This window comes from Crocodylus siamensis, chromosome 4, assembly GCF_052110815.1.
Source record: "Crocodylus siamensis isolate JL-2025a chromosome 4, ASM5211081v1, whole genome shotgun sequence".
NCBI classification, from domain to species: domain Eukaryota; kingdom Metazoa; phylum Chordata; order Crocodylia; family Crocodylidae; genus Crocodylus; species Crocodylus siamensis.
Window position 1 is genome coordinate 118,333,155 of NC_143398.1, and position 23,651 is coordinate 118,356,805.

Genomic DNA, 23,651 nt, shown 5'->3' on the forward strand with positions numbered 1-23,651 from the left:
GGCTGCTTTCCCTGTTCAGAAAGGGACATTCCCCCTTGTCTTCCTCTTATTGATGGCATATTTGTAGAAACTCATTTTGTTACCCATCATGTCCCTTGCTTGTTACAACTCCAACTGCAATTTGACCTTCCTGATTTCATCCCCACATGTCTGAGCAATCCCTGCATGTTTTATACTCCTCTCTAGTAGTTTTTCCAAGTTTCCACTTCTTGTAAGCTTGTTTTTTTGTGTGTTTTAGCATATTGAAAAGTTCTCTGCTAAGCCAAGCTGGTCTTCTGTCATACCTGCTAGTCTCCCTACACATCAGGATGATTTGTTCCTGCACCTTCGTAAGGTGTCTTTAAAACAGAGCCATCTCTCCTGGATTCCTTTCCCCCCTCACACTAGCCTCCCAGGGGATCTTGCCCATCATTTCCTTGAGTGAGTCAAAGTTTGGTTTTATGAAGTCCAGGGTTCTTCTTCCTTCCTTTCCTCAGGAGTCTCAACTCAATCATCTCATGGTCGCTGCTGCCCAAGTTGCCATCCACTATTACATTCTCCACCAATTCTTCCCTGTTTGTGAGCAGCAGGCCAAGAAGAGCATGGCACCTGCCTGGCCTCTTCAATACTTACACCAGGAAGTTGCTCCAACATTCTCCAAAAACTTCCTGGATTGCTTGTGCACTTCTGTATTGCTCTCCCAGCAGATTTCAGGGTGATTGGAGTCCCCCATGAGAACCAGGGCCTGTTTATCTGAAAACATCTGCTAGTTATCTGAAGAAAGCTTCATCCACTTCAAGCACCTGACTTGGTGGTCTATAGAAGACCCACACCATGACATCACCCTTGTTGCTGTCCCGTCTGACCCTAACCCAGAGACTTTCAACAGGCTGATCTCCAGTTTCATACTGGAGCTCTGAGCAGTCATATAGCTCTTTTACATGAAGTGCAACTCCTTCTCCTCTTCTCTCCTGCCTGTTGTTCCTGTTCGTACACATCCGTGACAGTACTCTAATCATACTCATCCCTTACAATATTTCAGTGGTAGGTGACAGGATGGCTAATCAGTGAATCTGAACAAGTTTCATGTGAGGTAAACACTGAGTTTATCAGCATTGTCAAGGCTTGGAAGCATCTAGGCATGCCCAGAAGCAGAATATTAGCAATGTATGTTATTTTACTATCAAAACCTTATGTGCCTGTGAATTTTATGCACCTCAGTAGTTAGACAACACCTGAGCAGAGGTTGTGAGGAGATAAATATTGGATTTAGGAGCCTAAATAGCAGTTAAGTTCCAACTAAGTCCATTTGTGGTTTTAGCCATGGTGCACAGTATGAGTAAAGATTCCAGAATGCAACCATTAAAGTTAGCACTTCCTAATTGGCATCATTTTCTACCTCTCCAACTTTGTAAGCCATAGGAGTTTGCTTCATTGAAAGAATTTTTTTGTATGATATATTTTTATCATTCACTTACAAAGAATCCAACATAGTATGTTCTTGTGCTGTTGGAAAATTACAGTTTATCACAGAAATAAGACTCTCGTTGTCTACCCTATGGTAAAGGATCATTTTCCTTCAATGTGAGCACTTATTACAGTGGCCACCACTGTATTTATCTTTTTGGTTTCCTATTTAGCATCAGATTAATAAAGTCCTATAAAATAGGTAGTGGGGTTGGAATTTCATATTTTTAGTAATGCAAAATATTTCTAGCTGTTTCTTTCATTCTGAAAATTATTTTTAAAACAAAATTAAGGAAGTGTTTGCTTGTTTGCTTGCTTTGATATTCTAGTTATTCCATTAATGCTGTCTAATATGTAAAACACAAATATTTATTTATCATAGAGAAGCAATAGCAATTTTGTGCCAGTTACAGATAACCAAGTCTGGTGAATGTGGATGGCATAGGAACACACATGAGGACAGAAAGTGAGGGACCAGGTCCTCAGCTAATATAAACGAACTTTGCTCAATTGATCTCCACCTACCTACATCACCTGCTCTAGCTTTTCATATCTCATTTTCCCCACTAGAGCCATCTCTAGTGCCATCTCATACTTCAACCCTAGGACAGTAAGGTAGTGAAACAGACTGCCTAGAAAAGTTGTTCCTATGCCTATGTTCTTTTGTGGGTATTTCCCATGCATCTGGGCTTTGTTGGTGAGCTTTGCTAGTTGTCACCCCCTTTTCCCCTGCTCCTTTCTGCTACATGTGTCAGGGAGTTTTTAAGCCTTCCTCAGGGGCATCGTGTGTTGACTGCAGCCAAGCCTGGGTATTTTTAATAGGGTGTAATAGTGCTCCATCTGAGACTTAGAATAGGGCTGTGTGAAGCTTAAGTCCATGATTCGATTTGGTGGAGATTCGTCCCTATTCGGTGGACAAATCTCTGAATCTGAATTAAATCAGAAGACCCTTTAATCTCTCCAAATCAAATCAGAATCCTCTGAATTGGTTCCAAGAGATTTAGGAAGATTTGGTGATTTGGACATAGACACAGCTTTAAAAGGTTTTTTTTACATACCTCTAGGTAGCAGGTGGCTCATGAATGCTGCAGAAGACACAGAAGTGGACAGACATTCAGCAGCAGACACAGAAGTAGACCAGAAGCACTTCTGATCCACTTCTGGGTCTGCCAGGGAACACAGTGGGCCCCCCACATACACCACTCTGGCTTGGCGACTGGTGCCTCCTGGCAATCAGGGTCTCTCCACGGCTGATCACTGAGCTGGGACGGGACATGGTGGAGGGGGGCCCAGCTTGCTCCCCAGTGGATCTGGAATTGGACTGGAAGTACTTCCAGTCCACTTCCAGGTTCACCACCGAGCACTTGGAAGGCTCGCCCACACTCCATTGGGATGCTTCATCTGCCCCAGCATTGCATTGTTCACAAGCCACACTGGTACCTCAAGGTATGTAGAAAAAACTTTTAAAGCTGTGTCTATGTCCAAATCACTGATTCACTGAATCAGCAGATCAAATTCAGCCAAATTGAATCAGGGACAGTGATCCAAATCAATTAATCAAATCACTATCCACGGAGTTTCTTAGCTATGGGGTCTTGCCTCTCCACTCAGGGTCAGACCAATCATCGTGTTTGTGGTCAGGAAGGAGTTTTACCTTATGATCATATTGGTATGGGCAGTGGGGGGTTTTGACTTCCTCTGTAGCAGGGGATGTCCTTGTCCCTGAGCGTGTATTAACAACCTTTTACAGAAGAAGAGTGTTATGTCTTGTTTTCTGTCAGGGTTGATGGTAGCTTTACAAAGAGGTTAGATTATGGATTTGTTTAGAAAGGTTTGGATAGGAATGGTTCTGTCTCAGGCAGAGGGTGGACTAAATGACCTCTGGAGGTCCCTTCCAGTCCCACTTTTGTATCATTCTATGATTCTATGATTCATATGAAGCTGGACTGAAGTTAGCAGTACATTATTGATATACCTACTGGGAAACCTTTGAGATGTTCTGACTTGAGCAAGTTGGAACAGGCTTTCATGCTATGCAGAAGCTTATGTTATACAACAATAAGTAAGATTTCACACAGTAACTAGAATAAACTTCTGTGAGACTCTTTGGCTCTGAAAGCCAAAAATTCAACTGTTGGATGCATTATTCAATGATCACTCAGTTTCCAATCCCATGCATTTTCCCACCCACGCACTCACCCACCACTTTTAGTAAAAACTGTTGAACTGTTTTTTGTAAATGCCACAAGTTAGCAATCAATCCTGCTTGTTTTAGCAGATAATCCAGAGCAACCAACAGGTAATCAGATAATCCAGAACAACACTCCTTCTCTGCATACAGTTTATGTTCATGAAGCTAAATTTAAGCATAGATAAGGAACAGCATGTACAGACATTTGCTGGTCCATAGATTTCATAAAAATTAGGGCTGGAAGGGACCTCAGAAGATCTTCGAGTCCAGCCCCAAAGTCAGCAGGGGTCATAGGATCCCAACAAGATAAAGATCCAAATGTCTCTTGAAGGCATTCAATGTATGTGCCTGAACCACCTCCAGCGGCAGTCTATTCCAGACCTTGGGGGCTTGGACAGTAAAGAAGTTCTTCCTTATGTCCAGCCTGAAATGGTCATGAAGGAATTTGTGACCATTCGCTCTTCATTCATTCCTTGGGGCACCCTGGTGAACAGACATTCCCCCAGATCCTGATGAGCACCCCTGATAAACTTGTAGGTGGCCACCAGATCACCCCTGAGCCTGTACTTTTCCAGGCTAAATAGCCCCATGACTCTCAGCCTCTTATCATAAGGTCTGTTTTCCTAACCTTTGATCATGCATGTGGCTCTCCTTTGCACTCTCTCAGGCTTCTCCACATCCATTTTCAATTATGGAGCCCAAAACTGGATGCAGTACTCCAGCTGTGGCCTCACCAAGGCCGAGTACAAGGGGAGAATGACGTCCTGGGTTTTGCTTGAGAAGCATCTGTGGATGTAAGCTAGTATTTTCCTCACTTAACTAGCTGCAGCATCACATTGATGGCTCATGTTCATCTTGTAGTCAATCATGATCCCCATGTCCCTTTCATCCATAGTGCTAGCCAGCGTAGCACTGCTGAGCCTATAAGCATATTGCAAGTTTTTCTTCCCAAGAAAAAAGAGAACCTTGCATTTTCAGTGTTAAACACCATCAGGTTCTCATCCGCCCATTTTCTGAGCCTGTCAAGGTCAGCCTGGATTGCCCTCCTGTCCTAAAGGTGTGGATGCTTTACCCCAAAGTTTGGTGTCATCAGCAAACTTAGCCAATCCACGTTTGATACCAATATCCACCTCATTAATGAAGATGTTGAACAGTATAGGCCTAAGGACAGAGTCTTGAGGGACCCAACTGGTCACAGTGCACCACAACAATTGACTTCCATCAACCACCACCTTCTGGGTCCAAACAAGGAGCCAATTCCCCAGCCAGCAGATGGTGGTTAAGTCAAGGCTGCAGTTAGCCAGTTTTGCTAAGAGGTGATCGTTGAATGCCAGATCAAAGGCTTTTTTAAAGTCAAGATATACGTCTCTTCCCCCTTGTCCAGGAAGGAAATAAGATTGGTCAAGCAAGACCTACCCACAACAAATCCATGCTGGGTATCCCTCAGGATGTTGCCATCAGTCAGTCTGTTAAGAATGGCCTCTTTGATAATCTTTTCTAAGACCTTCCCTGGGATAGAGGTCAGGCTGATGGGTCTGTAGTTTGCTGGATCCACTTTCCTCCCTTTCTTGAAGGTATGCACCACATTGGCCTTCTTCCAATCTTCAGGCATTTCACCAGAGCGCCAGGAGTTCTTGAAGATCCATGCCAGGGGCTGGGTTATGATGTCTGCCAGCTCCTTGAGTGTCCTGGGGTGTAAACTGTCAGGGCCAGCTGACTTGAAGGTGTCCAGCCTCTCAAGGTGTTCCTTCACAAGATCAGCACTGATGAAGGGTAAGGAGTCTCCCTCACCCAGGCTTTCATGTCCCCTTGGGACTGGTGAAAAACTGACGGAAAGTACCCATTGAGGAAGTTGGCTTTTTCCTGAGTGTCGGTTCTTAGTTGCCCCATCTGGTTTAGCAGGGGTCCAACATTGCCCTTGCTTTTCCTCCAGCTCCCCACATATCTAAAAGGGACTTTTTATTGTCCTTGATACTTGTAACTAGTTGGAGTTCAGTCACAGCCTTGGCTTTCCTGGTTTGCTCCCTGCAGGACCAGACCAGTGCAGAATATTCCTCCTTAGAGGTGAATCCCATCCTCCATCCTTTGTAGGCCTTTCTTTTTAGCCTCAGGAGGTCTGCTAGATCCCTGGAGAGCCAGAGGGGCTGTTTTGCCCTCCTGCTGCCTTTCCTCAATATGGAATAGACTTAACTTGTGCATTCAGGATCGCTCCCTGGAGGAGCAGCCACTCTTCTTGGACTCCCCTCCCCCTGGGGTCGTGGTCCCTTAGGGCCTGACTGACAAGCCTCCTGAGCTTGTCAAAGTCAGATTTCCTGAACTCAAGGACTTCAGTGTTACTCACTGACTTGCCAGCTGTACGGCCGATGGTGAAGGTGATCAGCTCATGGTCAGTGTCACCCAGCTTCCCATCGATCACTAGGTCACCGATTAGGTCATCCCCAGTAGCCAGTACCAGGTCGAGCAGTGCTTTATTTCTCATTGGCCTGTAGACTTCTTGAGTCAGGTGATGTCATCCATGCACAATAGGAAGCTTTGTAACCACTTGGATTTTGCTGTGTGATCCTCCCATGAGATGTCCGAGTAATTGAAGTCACCCATGACAACCATGGTCCTGGAGCATGCGGCCTCAGCTAGTTCCCGGGTGAACCCCTGGTCAAGCTCTTGACTTTGGTTGGAAGGTCTGTAATAGACTCCCACTGTTGTGTCCCCTGTGCCGTGTTCCCCATGGATTTTAACCCAGAGGGTCTACAGTTGTCCACCCTGGTCACCAACATCAGCTTGCAGGGATGCATAGCTTTCCTTAACATTGACAGCTACACCCTTACCCCTTTTATCTATTCAATCTCTGCTGTACAGGTATAGTCATCTATACCCATGGTCCAGTCATGGGTGGAGTCCCACCAGGCCTCTGTTATCCCTATGGCATTGTAATTTGTGTTAAGCAGGAGGATGAGTTGCTCCTGCTTTTTCCCCAAGCTCCTGGCATTTGTGTACAGGCAGGCAAGTGTCTCCTTGTGGGCTCTTGCCTTGCCCATGGATTGTACTGGGGCTGGGGCAGGGGTGAGCTCCCTTAAGTGCCTTGGCCTGCTGGCTTTGCAAGGGTTGCTCATTGGGCCAGCAGTGGCAGTAGTCCCCCCATCCTGCAGCAGGCTTTGTTTAAAGCCCGGTGGAGCAGGTCAGCCAGTCTGGCTGAGAAGAGCCTCCTCCCCAGGGGAGAGAGGTGGAGGCCATCTGTTCCCAGCAGCTCACTGCCTCTTTCACCAAAGAGCGGGCTGTGGTCATGGAAGCCAAAGCCTTCCCAATGACACCAGTGCCGCAGTCTTTGGTTCACTACCTGGATCCTCCTCTCTCTCCTCAGCTCATACCCTGAGACTGGGAGGATCAAAGAGAACACCACCTGTTCCCCCAGACCCTTTAGCCCTGCTCCCAAATCCCTGTAGCATCTCATGACCTGGCTGGGAGGGCTCTGAGTGCCCACATGAATAAGGAGCATGGGATAGTGGTCTGTGGGCTGGAGGAGCTTAGGCATCTTCTTCACAATGTCTCGGATGCAGGCCCCTGGGAAGCAGCAAACTTCCCAGGCTAAGGGGCCAGGGCAGCAGATTACCCGCTAAGTCCCCCTCAGGATGAAGTCTCCCACAACAAAAACTTTACGTTTTGTCTGGGGAGAGCAGGGACGGTAGCTGCAGTTGGGCCTGTGTTGCCTGTGGGAGCTGGCAATTCAGGAGGCTCTACTGGGGCTGCAAGAGGTTCATACCTGTTGCTAAGCTCTGGTGGGGCAGGGGCCTTGGTGCAGCAGGCCTTAGGGCCCTTGACCACCTTGGTGCATCCCTCTGACTGGATAGAATGGGAGGTCCCAAAGTCCTCCCTTGTCCTGGAGGGAGACTGTGGTCTACCCTCTGGCTCCCAAGGGAGAAGGGCCTGGGAGTAGGAGTCTACCTCCTGCTTGCAGTCCCTGATGACATGCAGTCTCTGTATTTAATATGTATTCTAAAAGTAGAGATAACTAGGCAGATTGATAGAAAAGGCAAAATGTTCCATATCTTGTTAAGCTAAACTTATAATCGACCTGTTGTTGTTGTTATTGTTAATGGTAGAAGTAATCCAAATTAATACATGCCAATTCTATTATAATAATAGTAATCACTTTTTATCTATCAGGGTTATTATTTCCATTTATGTGGGGGAAACTGAAGCAAAGAGCTATTGTTCAGTAAGTTTCTCAAAAGATGTCACAAAAAGTAAATGTCACAGTGAGGAATGGGAGCCAAGTTGTTATCCAGACTAACCATTCTTGTTCAGGCATAATTCTCCATTGATCTGATCAGGGAGAGTGAAGAATTAGTTATACTCTAGGTTCAATTTGTTTTAATCTTCTGTTTCCTATATTTATACAAGCTTTTAATGGTCCCAGTAGAAAAGAATAAAGAATGTATGATTCTTTGGACATCATTTGTTAAGGGCAAGTCCAGGTGTACAAGAGTCAAATGAAGCTTTGCAAGAATGTTAACATACTCACTATGGAAAGTGGAGTAGCAAAACTTTCCTCTTTCCAGATGTAGTACTGCTAATATTCTGGATTTGTGACACTACACTATTTTGAAACAAATAGAACAAAGCAGTAAAAAGTAGGTTTGTTTGCCAGATGGCTGTTTATTTCTACATACTACATCCTTTCTGTGTAATATATGGCTCCACAATATGGGTCATCCACACACACCACCCCCAGCTGCACTTGATAACACACCTAGATTAACACAAGACAACTTTCTTCCTGTCTGGATTGAAGATGTGGCACCATGGCTTAAGGGATTTTCTCCCTTATTTGAGGTATGAGGTATATCTGACAGCCAGAAAGAGAGTATGGGGAAGAAACATATTTAGGATTTAATACAAGTTTAAAAGGGGAAGCAGTAGGTGGATGCTAAAGCTCAGAAGACAAGGCAGGTGGTTGTTTGTTCAATATTTTTCAGTGGTTGGAAAATGTTCATCTGAAGTGGGTGATAATGAAGGCTGCAGTCCTGACAGCCTAGGAAAACAAAAGGACTTTAGTTCTCTAAAGAAAAAAATGCAACATGATCAATACCTTTGCAAGCCTACCCTGAGCATTGCATTTTAACAGGCATGCAGTAGTGGGACTTTAGGGACGGTTTTGCCAGCAAAGAGTCACAGAATAGCAAAGATTCTGATGTGTCAAATATACTAAGCATACGTTTATATGGTCTCCTTCATAAATCCTAGATCACTGCTGAGAAACAGAAACTGCTTACTTGCTCCCACTCCTTCCAGGCCCAAACTCAGCAATTAGGCAGTAGAGATGGCTTAGAGGGATCCTGCACCTGCTTTCAGGTTTTCTGCATCAAAAAAGCTTCTGAGTTTGCTACGGTTCTCAGTCAGTGCCCCCTAATTCCTGAGTTTTGGAACTGTTGAGGTAACAGCAACTAGAAAAGCCTTGTTTCCCAGTGGTGGTCCTAGGCTCAGCAGGAAGGCCATATAGATGTTTTGCCTTAACTTTAACTTCTGATCTTGATTGCTCCTTGATTGCTTCTTTTCTCTCTCCTCAAGCAAAGTGCTGAGTCATCTTTTGGGGCTCTTTCTGGTTATCTCTATCATAAAAATATAAAACACCAAAGATTTTATTTTCATGGGTAATTGCCTGCCAGACAATACCTTATAAAAAAAGAGATAAGCTTGGCAACAAATTATAAAAAAAAAACCATGTCTTGATGACTGAATTACTCTTTCAGCAAGACGAAACAGCAAAATGTAGAAATGGATGGTTTAATATGCCAGTAACAGGTAAAAGAGCCTTTTTCTTTTCTACATTATCAAATCAATTTCAAATCTGGCACAGACTGCCAGTACTGATCATTGAATGACTCTTTGGTGTCCTCATGAGCAACCAAGATGTTTCCTGGAGAATTAACAACATATGGTGTCCAGCAAAGTTATAACATTAGAATATTTCTGTCAAGACTGATGCCATAAAGGCTAAGGCTTTTGCAACATTGTAGGACTGCAAAAAGTTCTTGAGATACATCAAGAGCAATCAAAGGGAGAGGATACTGAAACCTTTCCTTTTTAAATTAATGATGAGGGAGAAGTCTGCCTCCTGATATCTAGCTATTCTGTACTTAAGTTCCACAAACAAAGCACTTAAGCAAGCTCTTAGCTTAAGTACATGAGTAACACTATTTGACTCTATCAGACTACTTTTGTGCTTAAAGTTTAGCACTTGATGAAGTACTTTCTCATGTGTCCTTGAGGATATGTTCACTCTAGATGGCTTTCTTCACAGAACTTTTAGTTAATCATATATAATTTAGTTAATATAAATAGGTATGACGCTCTTTAGAGTCATATGGGAACAGACTTTTGTTCTTCCACACAAAATCAAGTGCAGGACAGATTGTAATTCCTATGTTGGTAACAGAGGAAGTGCTAAAATGCTGCTTATTTCAATATTGCACTGTTACAGTAAGTTTGCTGTTATTATGGCATCTCTTGGGAAATGCATTGTAGAATGCCACCGGAAGTTCCTCAAAAAGACTTTAAGTATGTAACTGTATTTTACTGGATCCAATAATAAAAATAGAAATCTAGCAAACAACAAAAAAACCCCCCAACATTTGAAAATGTTGGATCAATTAAAAGAAACAAAGCTTCTCTTTAAAGGAAAACACATGGTAAGGTGAAGGAAGTTTAGGAATAAAGTCAATTAATGCCAAAAAAGATACTGTGACAATTAATACCAAGAAAGATGCGGTGACTCTTGTGGGATCACATCCATGTAATCTATGATAGACACAAACACCTGTTTGGTAGGAACATAAGTTACATTTAGATTAACTAGGGTGGGTTGATCTAAATGCCTAACTGTCCAGATGCTCAGGTAAGTTAAATAGGGCAAAAAATGGCAGACCCAATTTAAATGAGTTCACCTAAGCAAGTAAACTAACGGATCTGGAACAGGCTAGCCTGATTTAATGAACATCTGTACCCATTCAGAGCACAGACCCAGGGCTGAGAAAACCCAGCAGCTTGCCCTTGGAGTGCTATCCCCACCCCCTGAACCTGACCAGGCTATTTTTAGTCCCATGACCTGGCTCTTTCCACCTCAAACAGACAGTCTCCCTAGACATATACCAAGCCCCTCACACATCCATCCCCATGGACTTTTTTACCACCCCAACCATGCCAAGCCCTTTGTAGGACCTGCCAATCCCTACACTAAGACCCACTCCCCCACATTTACTCTGGGATAATGGAGACCTGGTGGGACTCCGCCCATGACTGGACCACAGGTATAGATGGCTATACAATGTACAGGAGAGATCGAGTGATCAAAAGGGGTGGGGGCATAGCTCTGTATGGCAAGGAAAGCTATGCGTCCCTGCAAGCCAAAATTGGCACCCAGGGTGGACAACTGGAGATCCTCTGGTTTAAACTCCGTGAGGAACATGGCACAGGGGACACAACAGTGGGAGTCTACTACAGACCTCCTACCCAGGATCAAGAGCTTGACCTGGAGTTCACCAGGGAATTGGCTGAAGCCGCATGCTCCCAGTGCATGGTTGTTATGGGAGACTTCAACTACCCAGACATCTCGTGGGAAGAGAGCTCGGCCAAATCTGAATGGTTGCAAAGCTTTCTCTAGTGCGTGGATGAGATTTATCTGACTCAAGAAGTCTATAGGCCAATGAGAGGTAAAGCATTGCTCAACCTGGTACTGGCAATGGGGGATGACCTAATCAGTGGCCTAATGATCGAAGGAAAGCTAGGTTACAGTGACCACGAGCTGATAACCTTTACCATCCGCCATAAAGCTGGCAAGTCAGTTAGCAATACAGAAGTCCTCAACTTCAGGAAAGCTGACTTTGCTCAGGAGGCTTGTTAGTAAGGCCCTAAAGGACTGCAACCCAAAGGGGAGGGGAGTTCAGGAAGAATGGTTGCTTCTCAAGGGAGTGATCCTGGATGCAAAAGCAAAGTCTATCCAATCTTAGAGAAAAGGCAGCAAAAGGGCACAGCAGTCCCCTTGGCTCTGCAGGGAACTAGCGGACCTCCTGCATCTAAAAAGAAAGACCTACAAAGGATGGAGGACTGGATCCACCTCCAAGGAGGAATATTCTGCACTGGTCCAGACCTGCAAGGAGTGAACCAGGAAAGCCAAGGCTGTGACTGAACTCCAACTTGTTGGGATCCTATGACCCCTGCTGACTTTGGGGCTGGACTCGAAGATCTTCTGAGGTCCCTTCCAGCCCTAATGTTTATGAAATCTATGGACCAGCAAATGTCTGTACATGCTGTTCCTTGTCTATGCTTAAATTTAGCTTCATGAACATAAACTGTATGCAGAGAAGGAGTGTTGTTCTGGACTGCCCCCTGCCCAAAGGGCAGGAAGTCAGCTGGGGTCATAGGATCCTAGCAAGATAAGCATCCAATTTACTCTTAGATTCATAGATTCATAGATGCTAGGGTCGGAAGGGACCTCAATAGATCATCGAGTCCGACCCCCTGCATAAGCAGGAAAGAGTGCTGGGCCTACATTACCCCAGCTAGATACACATCCAACCTTCTCTTGAATACCCCCAGGGTAGGGGAGAGCACCACCTCCCTTGGGAGCCCGTTCCAGACCTTGGCCACTCGAACTGTGAAGAAGTTCCTCCTAATATCTAATCTAAATCTGCTCTCCTCCAGCTTGTGGCCATTATTTCTTGTAACCCCCGGGGGCGCCTTGGTGAATAAATACTCACCAATTCCCTTCTGTGCCCCCCTGACGAACTTATAGGCAGCCACCAGGTCGCCTCTCAACCTTCTCTTGCGGAGGCTGAAAAGGTCCAGTTTCTCTAATCTCTCCTCATAGGGCTTGGCCTGCAGGCCCTTAACCATACGAGTGGCCCTTCTCTGGACCCTCTCCAGGTTATCCGCATCTTTCTTGAAGTGCGGCGCCCAGAATTGCACGCAGTACTCCAGCTGCGGTCTGACCAGCGCCCGATAGAGGGGAAGTATCACCTCCTTGGACCTATTTGTCATGCATCTGCTGATGCACGATAAAGTGCCATTGGCTTTTCTGATGGTTTCGTCACACTGCCGACTCATGTTCATCTTGGAGTCTACTAGGACTCCAAGATCCCTTTCCACTTCCGTGCCACCCAGCAGGTCATTTCCTAAGCTGTAGGTGTGCTGGACATTTTTCCTCCCTAGATGCAGCACTTTGCATTTCTCCTTGTTGAAGTGCATTCTGTTGTTTTCTGCCCACTTGTCTAACCTGTCCAGGTCTGCTTGCAGCTGTTCCCTGCCCTCCGGCGTGTCCACTTCGCCCCATAGCTTAGTGTCATCTGCAAACTTGGACAGAGTACATTTCACCCCCTCGTCCAAGTCGCTGATGAAGACATTAAAGAGTATCGGTCCAAGCACCGAGCCCTGCGGGACCCCACTGCCCACACTCTTCCAGGTCGAAACCGACCCATCCACCACAACTCTCTGGGTGCGACCCTCCAGCCAATTCTCCACCCACCGGACTGTGCAGTCATCCAAGTCACAGCCCCTTAACTTGTTCACCAGTATGGGGTGGGATACCGTGTCAAAGGCCTTCCTGAAGTCCAAGTATACGACATCCACCCCTCCTCCTGCGTCGAGGCGTTTTGTGACCTGGTCATAAAAAGAGACTAGATTGGTCAGGCACGATCTACCTGCCACGAACCCGTGCTGGTTTCCCCTCAGCATAATTTGTCCTGCCGGGCTCTCACAAATGTGAGCCTTGATAATTTTCTCAAAGATTTTGCCAAGGATGGAGGTGAGACTGACTGGCCTATAGTTACCCGGGTCCTCCTTCCTCCCCTTCTTGAAAATGGGAACCACATTGGCCCTTTTCCAGTCCTCCGGGACTTGACCCGTGCGCCACGAGCGTTCAAATATTCCCGCCAGTGGCTCTGCAATGATGTCGGCCAGTGCCTTCAGTACCCTCGGATGGAGCTCATCCGGGCCTGCCGACTTAAAGGCATCCAGTTCCTCCAAGTGACCCTGCACCACCTCAGGGTCCACGCATGGAAGTCTGGTGCCTTGCTGCTGCCTCCCTACACTCCCAGTGAGAGACTTGTCATGCCTCTCACTTAGGAACACTGAGGCGAAGAACTCGTTGAGGAGTTCAGCCTTGTCTCCTCTGTCCGTCACCAATTGTTTCTGCCCATTTAGCAGGGGTCCTATTCCTCCCTGGGCCTTCCTTTTACTCCCTATATATCTAAAAAACAATTTCTTATTGTCTTTTACTTGGGTTGCCATCCTCAGCTCCATGGTAGCTTTGGCCTGTCTAACTGCCTCCCTACAAGCCCGAGCAGAAGAGGTATATTCCTCTTTGGTGATCTCTCCCTGTTTCCACTTTTTATGTGCTCCCCTTTTGGCCCTTAGTCTGCCCAGGATTTCTCTGGTCAGCCAGGGAAGCCTCCTGGCCCCTTTCCCTCTTTTACCTCGCACGGGGATCGTCTCGCTTTGTGCGAGAAGGATAGCTTCCTTAAGGCACAGCCACCCTTCTTGGGCTCCCATCGTTTCAAAACTACTACTCTGCAGTGCATCCTTCACTAATCTCCTGAGTTTGCTGAAATCAGCTTTCCTAAAGTCCAGCACGTTCACCCTACTGGTTACCTTACCCACTCAACGCCTTATGTTGAATTGTACTTTTAGGTGATCACTGTCCCCCAGATGGCTACCGATCTGTAGGTCCCCTACTATGTCATCCCCCGTTGCCAATACCAGATCCAGTAAGGCATTCCCCCTAGTGGGACCATGTACCTCCTGCGTCAGGTGGAGGTCCTGTACACAGGTTAGAAACCTGCGTGAGCGGTGGGACTTTGCTGTCTGTGTCTCCCAGCAGATGTCCGGGTAGTTTAGGTCCCCCATGACCACCGCCTCTTTAGCTTTTATGGTCTCTGAGAGTTGCCTCAGGAGCCCCAAATCTATTTCTTCCCCTTGATGTGGGGGTCTGTAGCAGACCCCTACCACCAAATCCTTTTCTCCTTGCCCCCCATGTAGCCTAACCCACAGTCCTTCTACTTCCTCATCCTTTGATTCTGTCTTGATGAGGGTTGATGTATATTGCTCCTTAACATAGAGCGCAACCCCTCCCCCCCTTTTCCCCACTCTGTCCTTTCTGTACAATCTATAGCCCTCAATATGTACCGCCCAGTCGTGGGATGGATCCCACCAGGTTTCCGTCAGCCCCACTAAGTCGTAGTCGTTTAGTGCAACCAGGAGCGCTAGTTCATCCTGCTTGTTCCCCATGCTTCTAGCATTAGTATATAGGCACTTGAGCCCTGTGACTGGTGCTTTTGCTACCCCCTCGCTCCAAGTCCTAAAGGGCTTTTTGACTCTAACCTTGAAGGTGTTCAATGTAGGTGCTTGAACCACCTCCGCTGGCAGACTGTTCCAGAGCTTGGGGGCTCAGACAGTAAAGAAATTCTTCCTTATGTCCAGCCTGAAATGGTCTTGCAGGAGTTTGTGACTGTTCGACCTAGTCATCCCTTGGGGTGCTCTGGTGAACAAATGTTCCCCCAGATCCTGGTGGTCACCCCTGATAAACTTATAGGTGGCCATCAGATCACCCCTGAGCCTACGTTTTTCCAGGCTAAAGAGTCTCATGTGTCTCAGCCTATCATCGTAAGATCTGTTTTCCTGACCTCTGATCATGTGCATGACTCTCCTCTGGACTCTCTCAAGCTTCTGAGGTCCCTTCCAGCCCTAATGTCTATGAAATCTATGAAATCTATAAACCAGGGGTGGGCAAAATATGGCCCATGGGCCAGATCCGGCATGCCAGCTGATTGGAACCAGCCCTCAGCATGTTAATCACCAATTAATTGTCTCCATACCTGCTAGTGGCTGCCCCTAATGCACTCTGAATTGCCAACTCCTGCCTGCTCCAGCCTGGGGCAGCGCATGCTGCACTCCCATCCTCCCAAACCAGAGGGCATCATCTCAGTCCAGCAGGCACAGCTTCTGGGCAGGGTGGCTGCTATAACTGCTGCAGCCACCCACGGAATTGCTGGGCTCCCTAGGCCTCTAGTAATTCCTCCTGTCCCTACCTCTGGGCAGAAGGAAGGGAGGGGAAACTACAGCATTGAGAGGGGTGGGGTGGGCTCTGCTGGCTGCTCACTTTGGTCCTATTCATGCATGGCTGGGCAGGGGACCATGTGGATGGAGGGGGGAGGGGGTGTGAAGGAGCTTGTCTTCTCACAAAGCCCACTAGGCAGGCATGGGACAGGCAGATGGAGTGGGAGCAGCAGCAGGAGACAGCATGGCTTGGTTCAGCCACATCAGGCAAGCATGGGACAGGCAGGTGAGGTGGGAGCACCAAAAGGAGCCAGTGCAGACTTGATGCAGCCCCTCTGGGCAGGTACATGGGATGGAAGCAGCAGCAGGAACTAGTGCAGCCTCAGCTGCAGCCCGACCAGGCAGGTGTGGGACAGAGACTAAGAGAGCTGGCAGTGCCAGGTTCGGCTTCCTCCCCCCCACCCCCAAATCTCCTAAGGACTTCTCTTGCTGCCCACCAGCAGCAGCTGCTTTCCTGATCTTTTCAGTGTGCTGCAAACCAAATAGCGCTGAAACTGCTCCCCCTGTCTGCAGAGGGGCTGGACTTAGCCATGTCACAAAGAGCAGGCAAGGGGAAAGCTGGGTGCTGGAAGGAAGCCCTCCACACATGCACACCCAACAACCCACACCCCAACCACACACTCCACACACATACCCACACCCCCTCATATCTTCCTTCAATCTCCCACCATACCCACACACATAGGCAATGTATGGGGGGCACATGCCCCCCCTGAAATTGGCCACTGATGAAGCCACCACCAGCTTCTATGGGCAGTTGCTGCCCCTCCCTTGCTGCTGATGTGGCAGTCCCAACTTGCTGCTTGCCTCTCATCAGCATCCCCTCTCACTGCTCACTGCCACCCCCATGGTGCCCCACCCCCATCCCAGGAGGCATCAGCCGTTTGTACCCACACACACACACACCCAACACTGTCCCACCCCCCCCACCATACGCACATCCCCACCATGCCCACATGCCCCCCCCACACATGCCTCCCCATCTCAACCACACACACATCTTACATCCATATATATATACACATGCCACACCCCCTCCATACCCACATCCACAACTGTGCCACACACATCACACCCAACCATACATCCCATCCCTCCACAAACACCCACACATACCCCCCACACCCCTCCACACACACACCCCACCCACACTATACCCACACCCCACCATACCCACAGACACTCACCATACCCCCACACCCCTCACCTGCACCATACCCACACCTGACACACACATACATATCCCCTACATACACCCCACTACTCCTGCACACAATATACAAGCATCCCCCCATCAAAGGAGTACTTCCTGGGCAAGGGGAGAGACTTTTAATAACAAAGGTCAGGGGTTAGGGGGCAGGACTTTCAGTCACAAGATAGTGACCAGAGGGCAGGGCACCTGTCAAGGGGCAGAGCTACCCTTGCAGCCCTCAATGCCTCATCAAAATTCATTAAGCAGGCTCCCAGCTGAACTAATTGTCCACCTCTGCAGTAGGACTTTCTGTTCTATTAATGTAAATCACACTCAGTTTCTATTTCATTTCTATATTATCAGTCCTACAATAGTACCATGAGATCATAAATGATCTGGTCCCATTATCTTAGACACCACATAAGCAGCTGGTAGGAGACAGCCCTCATTTCATAGTTTACAATCTCAGTTAAACAAGACACATAAAGGAGATATTATTAAACTATATTTTACAGCTGAAACTAAGGCACAAAGAGGCCTGATAACTTGCCCAAGTTACCCTGAAAACTTGTATTAGAGGAAGGACTCACACCTAGGTCTTTCAAATCCAAGTCCAGTCCAATTCCTCAATTGTAAGACCATTCTCTTTTTTTCTCTGAGATAGCGCTTCTCTTTCCTTACAAATTTCTACATTTTGAGCTGTATTCAATCATATCTTTAACATATTCATACCCCCAAGCACCGTGAGGTGGGAGAGTGCATTTGGAAAACTTTCCCAACTATGAACAATGCCATTCTAATTATAGGAGAGTGTCATACCACAGCCAATCTGTCAGCAGTTCTAATAATACAGTATCATCAGATTATATTAATAAATAATGAAAGTTAATTTTTAAGAATTTCTGAAAAAAATGTAGATGATATTTTTACATATGAGAAGAAAATACTGACTGAACTGACAAATGTCACATCTAAACTTTATATCTGCATGTATAGCATATGAATGTTTTGCTCTTTTTTCATAAAATCTAGACTGTTATTGGGGAATTCACATACATTGTTTAATTTTTAACTATACATTTGAGGAACTTCCCTTGTTTAGGAGTAAAGATAGTCAACCCAAATGCTATATTTTTCTTAGTTCTGCTCTGGATATGAGCTTCAGCCTATCTCAGTCCATTTCCATTCACAGATTATTTCACCTGCAGAAATTAAAAAGAGACATGAACTTCCTTTAGTTGATTGAGACTTACAATGCCTCTCTGATCAAACCAGGCCATTTAAAAGATGTAAGCTACTATGCTGAGTGCTTTTGTGCTTTTTCTTTGCTTCCATTTAGATTCTGTCCTCCTGTCTTAACTGAAATGTCAAAATCTACTGTTTTCTATCCTTCTTTACACTATTACTTCTGCTAACAACAAGAAAAAAAGTCATATTTGATGACAAAAACACCTCTCTGGCTATGCTTTATGAGCTAAAATTTTTTCTTCACTATGCAGATATGAAGTACCAGATAGAATCTTGAAACCAACAACTAGAAACAAAGGCCAATATTTTCCAGAGGGACTATTGGTTCTGATGCCCTAGAATTCTAGGTGCCCAATTTAAGTTTTAGAGGATAGGTCTTCTATATTTCCTGGAAAGCAGAATCTTTTAAAATATCCCTTAGGTCCAGGTTTTGGTCCTTTGGCCAAGAACTTGAAGGGTGGGTACTGATTTTGAGTGCTATTTAAGTTAATGCAGGGCAGGCGTTCTGCCTTTGACTAATATGGAAATGAGCCTCAGAACCATTTGTTTGGTGGTGAGTACACTTAAACTGTGAGGTGCAAAGCACATTCAACTTAAATTCAGCTAAGCCCTGCAGAGTTGGTATTTAGGCTTCCATAAGCCTCAGTAGCCTACAAACAAGATATGCATTTGGAATTAGCAGCAACCTCAAAGACACGGTTTTCTGTTTTAATTCTTAAGAATAAATGAGAAATCATGTTTTACTTTTTCTGTTTGAAATGGATGAGAGCATTGGTTGTTGAAAGGTTTGACAGAATACTTCAAAAGTGTTTCATCTGTCTTATTGCCTCATTCCCCAAAACTGACAGTGGGTTGAGTCCTAAAAAGGAGGGTCCTGTTGTTTTACTTTTCCTAAATATGGTGCCACATCTGGTGTGTATTAGCTTTTCTACTGGTGATGAGAGTGGAATGCATTAAGCTCCGTCTTCAGGACCCTCATACTTTTCCCATGCTGGACAAAACCCAGGTTTCCTGAATCCCATCCCAGTGTTTTGTGTATTGGATCTTACTGGGTTCCACATATCTTGTTGTGTTACTAAAGAATACAGGCATTTATCTTCATACTAAGCCTGTTCCAAAGACTCCCAGGGTGCAGACAGAAGTGCAAGTCCGCACTGTAACTGAGAATGCTTTGCAGGAAACGTTCTGAGTTACAACAATCCCTCAGACCCAACAGAAATTTCCTGTTGGTTCCAGGGGAAAGGGGAATCTAGCTGCTTGCTGGGCAGCCAGTTTCCCCCCAAAATGGCCCTTCCTCCCTATAAGGCTGAAACGTTTCAGAATGGGAGGGAAGAAAGGGAGAAGAGGGAGCTCATTCTAGGGGTTTCTCAGCCAGTGCTGGAAGGTGGGGTGGGTGAATTGGAACCACCCCACCTTGGGGGTCACCAGTATACTCATCCCACCCTCCAATAGGGGCTGAAAATACCCTACACTGAACTCCCTCCTCTGCCTTTCCTCCCTCCATTCTGAAAACAGCTTAAGGCTCCGAGGCAGCACAAACACAAATTACAGAAGGTGCTCAGTTTTGAAAGTCTTCATCTAACCTCTCCTTCAATGAGAGTTCAGACTCTCACCTGACCAGCCATTTTTTAAGCTGTCTGCAACTGTGCACTTGTGTTTGGTCATGACTATAGATCACTTTCTGTGGCCACATCAGACAAAAATTATCACTTCTGTCTGCATCCCCACTGACTTTAATAGGCTTCAAAGTTACAGCATTATGGTGCATCTGAGATTATGGCATTAATTACACAAATCTATGATCTCATTAATTTAAATTAAATATCTTTACTTTTCTTCAGTTAACACACCTACAAAATGGATATATATTAATCCTTATGTTTTTGCTGTTGTATTTAAGAGTTAAACAATACTTTGAAAATGAAAACTCCTAAATAAATGCTAAAACATGCTACAATTTATTCTTATTAAAGTGATATTAATTAGGAATCTAGCAACAAAAGACTAAGAGTCTTATCTTTCATGGTGCTGGACAAATGCATTTTGCACTCTGTACATATGGAGATGAGAATGTTGAACAATTTTCGGGAGCGGCTTCTATGAACCATCTTTAGGCTCTGATCCTACAAGTAAAAACCCACTTGAGTTGCTTTATTCTCATGAATAGTCTGGTTGAGTTTAGTGAAATTATCCATGTGTATTATATGCTTTCAAAGAATAAGGAGTTTGGCTGTGTAATTTATAAATGGCTCCTTAGTGAAGCTCCTTAGTGAAAGTCTGAATGAATTGCATCACGTCACTGAAAGTGGTTCTAAATTAACAAACAGCAGAAGATCTGGATGATAAAATTATTATTCAAAACTTCAGGAAGAAGAAAAAATTCTAAGTACTGGGTGTATCCAGTAAAGATCTTACCAAAAACAAGTCAACCATTAACTCAAATGTCCTGCTTTATTTTGTTTATTCATCTCTCTGCATTTGAATTTAGTTTAATATTTTGCCTGGTAGTGCTGAGAGTGCATTCAGTAATCTATCAGATAGTAGTTAATATTTGGTTCTCCTAATTTTTTCATCACCTCCTTAATTCACCTTATTATCAGGTGCATACAGTTTTCCTGTCTACAGTAATGAAAGAAAAAAATAGCTGTAAAAAACTTTTGCAGAAATTTTTATGTGTTTTGTCTCTGGGTGCATAAAATGTAGTTTGTAACTGAAACCTGGCAGGGGGAGCTATTACACTTCAATAATATTTGTGAGCCTAACTTGCTCAGAGTTCAAGCCATATATTTCAGAACTTTAAAAGAGAAAGAAGAAACAAGCCAGGTGACACCGACATGCACTCTGCATTCCTTGTGCAGCATCATTTATGCTGCCTTAACTGGAAGCTGATTCTCTCCAAGCAGGGATTCTAATTTGATTTTTCTGTCTTGCAGTTCAACAAAATTAGAAACGTGCCATCTCTGTATTGGCTATACTGACATCTGGCCCGAGAGCAGCAGGTAAAAATCTATTCTGTACATTGTCCATTTTATTTCATTTGGATTGATTAGCTCTCACATGGTATTTGAAATATTAGGTAGATTTATATATGCATATATATGAAGGTATATTGTAAAGTTAAAGATGGAGCCAAATATAAACCTATTAATCAGTAATCTAACCCCAGAACTATTTGGAAGGTTTGAATTTGAACTTTGCTACTTGGTACTAACATAATGATGGGCCTACAACCATGACCTAATTCTGAATACCCTCTGGGATTTATGAAGTTTCAATTGCCTTCTGTAGCATCTTTAACAGACATCAATAGCTAAATGAATGGGTTCTAAAATTATACTACAACACTGCAAAAATCTAGAATAACTCAACTGAGATTGTTACGGATGGGAGAATATCTTGCAATCTGAGTTTTTGTAAATGTTATGTACTAAGTTTCATGTACATGTGTATATATTCCTGCCGATAGCTGTTGCTTTCCCATATTGTGTTTATGGCCTGTTGCTGCCTGCTGTTATGCTGGAAAAACATTCAGTTAAGCCTTTTGTTTGTACAATAAAGATAGTTGCCCTGTTGCTCCCTGTCTGATCTCATTGGGACAAACTAATGCCTCCAATACAAAAAGGTAAAAATTGCAGTCAACTTTTTGTATTGTTAAAACCTTTTAAAAATCCTACCACACCTTCCCCTGATGCACACACTCATGATTGAACACTAGGTCTGACAATAATTTTAGCATGTGCGTATGCATGGCAAATATCTATCCAGCTAACATGTATATACATACATTTCAACTTAAATATTTAAATCGTAAGGTTTACAGACAGGTGTACTTTGTTGTGGAGCCATCCATTATACTCTCCTTCATAATTAAATCTTTATACAAGAACATAGTCATCACAAGATTTTAAAAATATGCCAGTTAGGAGACACATTTTAACCGATACTCTGGAAATTTGTATGTACAATTAATTTTTAAAAGCAAATTATTAACTTTTCAATGAAAATCAGAAAATACCATGTAGTCAAACAGGAAATAAATTTCTCTTCCAGAGGCAATCAGACTCATATCACTTTTTCCTTATGTAGCTGTCATTTTATGAGAACGTTACCCACAGAATGCCTTTCTGGGACCAGCTCTTTAAAATGGGCAGAAACCAACAACTGTAGCACTAAAGAGGCCATTTTGTAACTAACTTCTTGTTTCATCTTCCTTCATCTGAGTTTATAAGTACTCTTATGTTTTATTTTTATTTCTGTTTTTTCTTGTTCATTATTGAAGAGATTCTTAAAATGAAGAAAAGAAGGTCAAATTTGCAAGAGGGATTAAGTAGTTTAAGAGCCTAAGTAAGTGGAAGTTTTGTGGTAGTTTTGAAAAATGTTGTCTTGGATATGGTGGAGAATAATGTTTACATGGATGAGAAGAAAAAGTGAAAAGCTGTTGAAATGTGAGGAACAGAGAAGATGCCAAGCTTGAGAGCTGACACAGGTAATACACATGGGTGGAGAGTGGGTGATGTGGCTATAGGCAGTTTTGAATAGGGTGGTAATTTCTATGCTGAATTAATTTAAGGGCAGTTTATTATGGAAGGTGATGGTAGGCATGTAGTCCTTTTCTAGGGTTAAAGTGCTTGAAGCATCTTGAACTCCCAGAGTTTAAATACAGGGACTTAGAAGGAGCATAAAAGAGGCAATTGCAGCAGTCAAAATGTGAAGTGATTAAGATGTAGATAAGGATTGCAGAAGAGGCAGGATCAAATTACGGACAACTACTGGTAATGTTCTGGAGGTGGTGATAAGCACTTTTAATACAGAAGTTTTGCCTTATTCTTTTCTTAATCTATATTTTGACCCAAGGCCTCTCAGCTAACAATGTATAAGCCAGAAATGTTATGAGAAGTGGTGCCAGAAGTTCAATAGGTTTAGTTAGAGACATTTCTGGTTGTAATCTGGTGAACAGCGTTGCTGCATGGTGATAAAAATTTAGTACGTGCTGCATTTCTGAACCTTCCCATCCCTCTCTTCACCTCCAGAGGTGATAGCTTATAGGGATGGTTATAGTGATTTCTACCTGAAATTATGTACTGATGATAGGCATGAAATATACTTCATTTACTAGCACTTTTGGCCGCCTATCCATTTTGCCCTTCTCCATGTCTCAGGGATTATTCTAACATCCCAAACATCTCAGCAACTCAAAATAGCATCAGTTTTCTAAAACAAACTTCCCTTTACCCTCATCAGTATAGACTCATCCCCATACTACTAAATTTACAGTGTATCAAGGAGTGGAATGAGTAACAGTCATAGATTTAAAGTTCATAGTTTTCTCCAGTTGGATCCTGTGAAGAGGGGGCATTCTCAACATTTCAGCAGTATGTGTGGCACTCATGAATGACGTGGAAATCCTGAGGTGGGGCTTGCTCTGAAATTTGTTTGGAAGAAGATAACAAAATTAAATTCTTGTTGTAT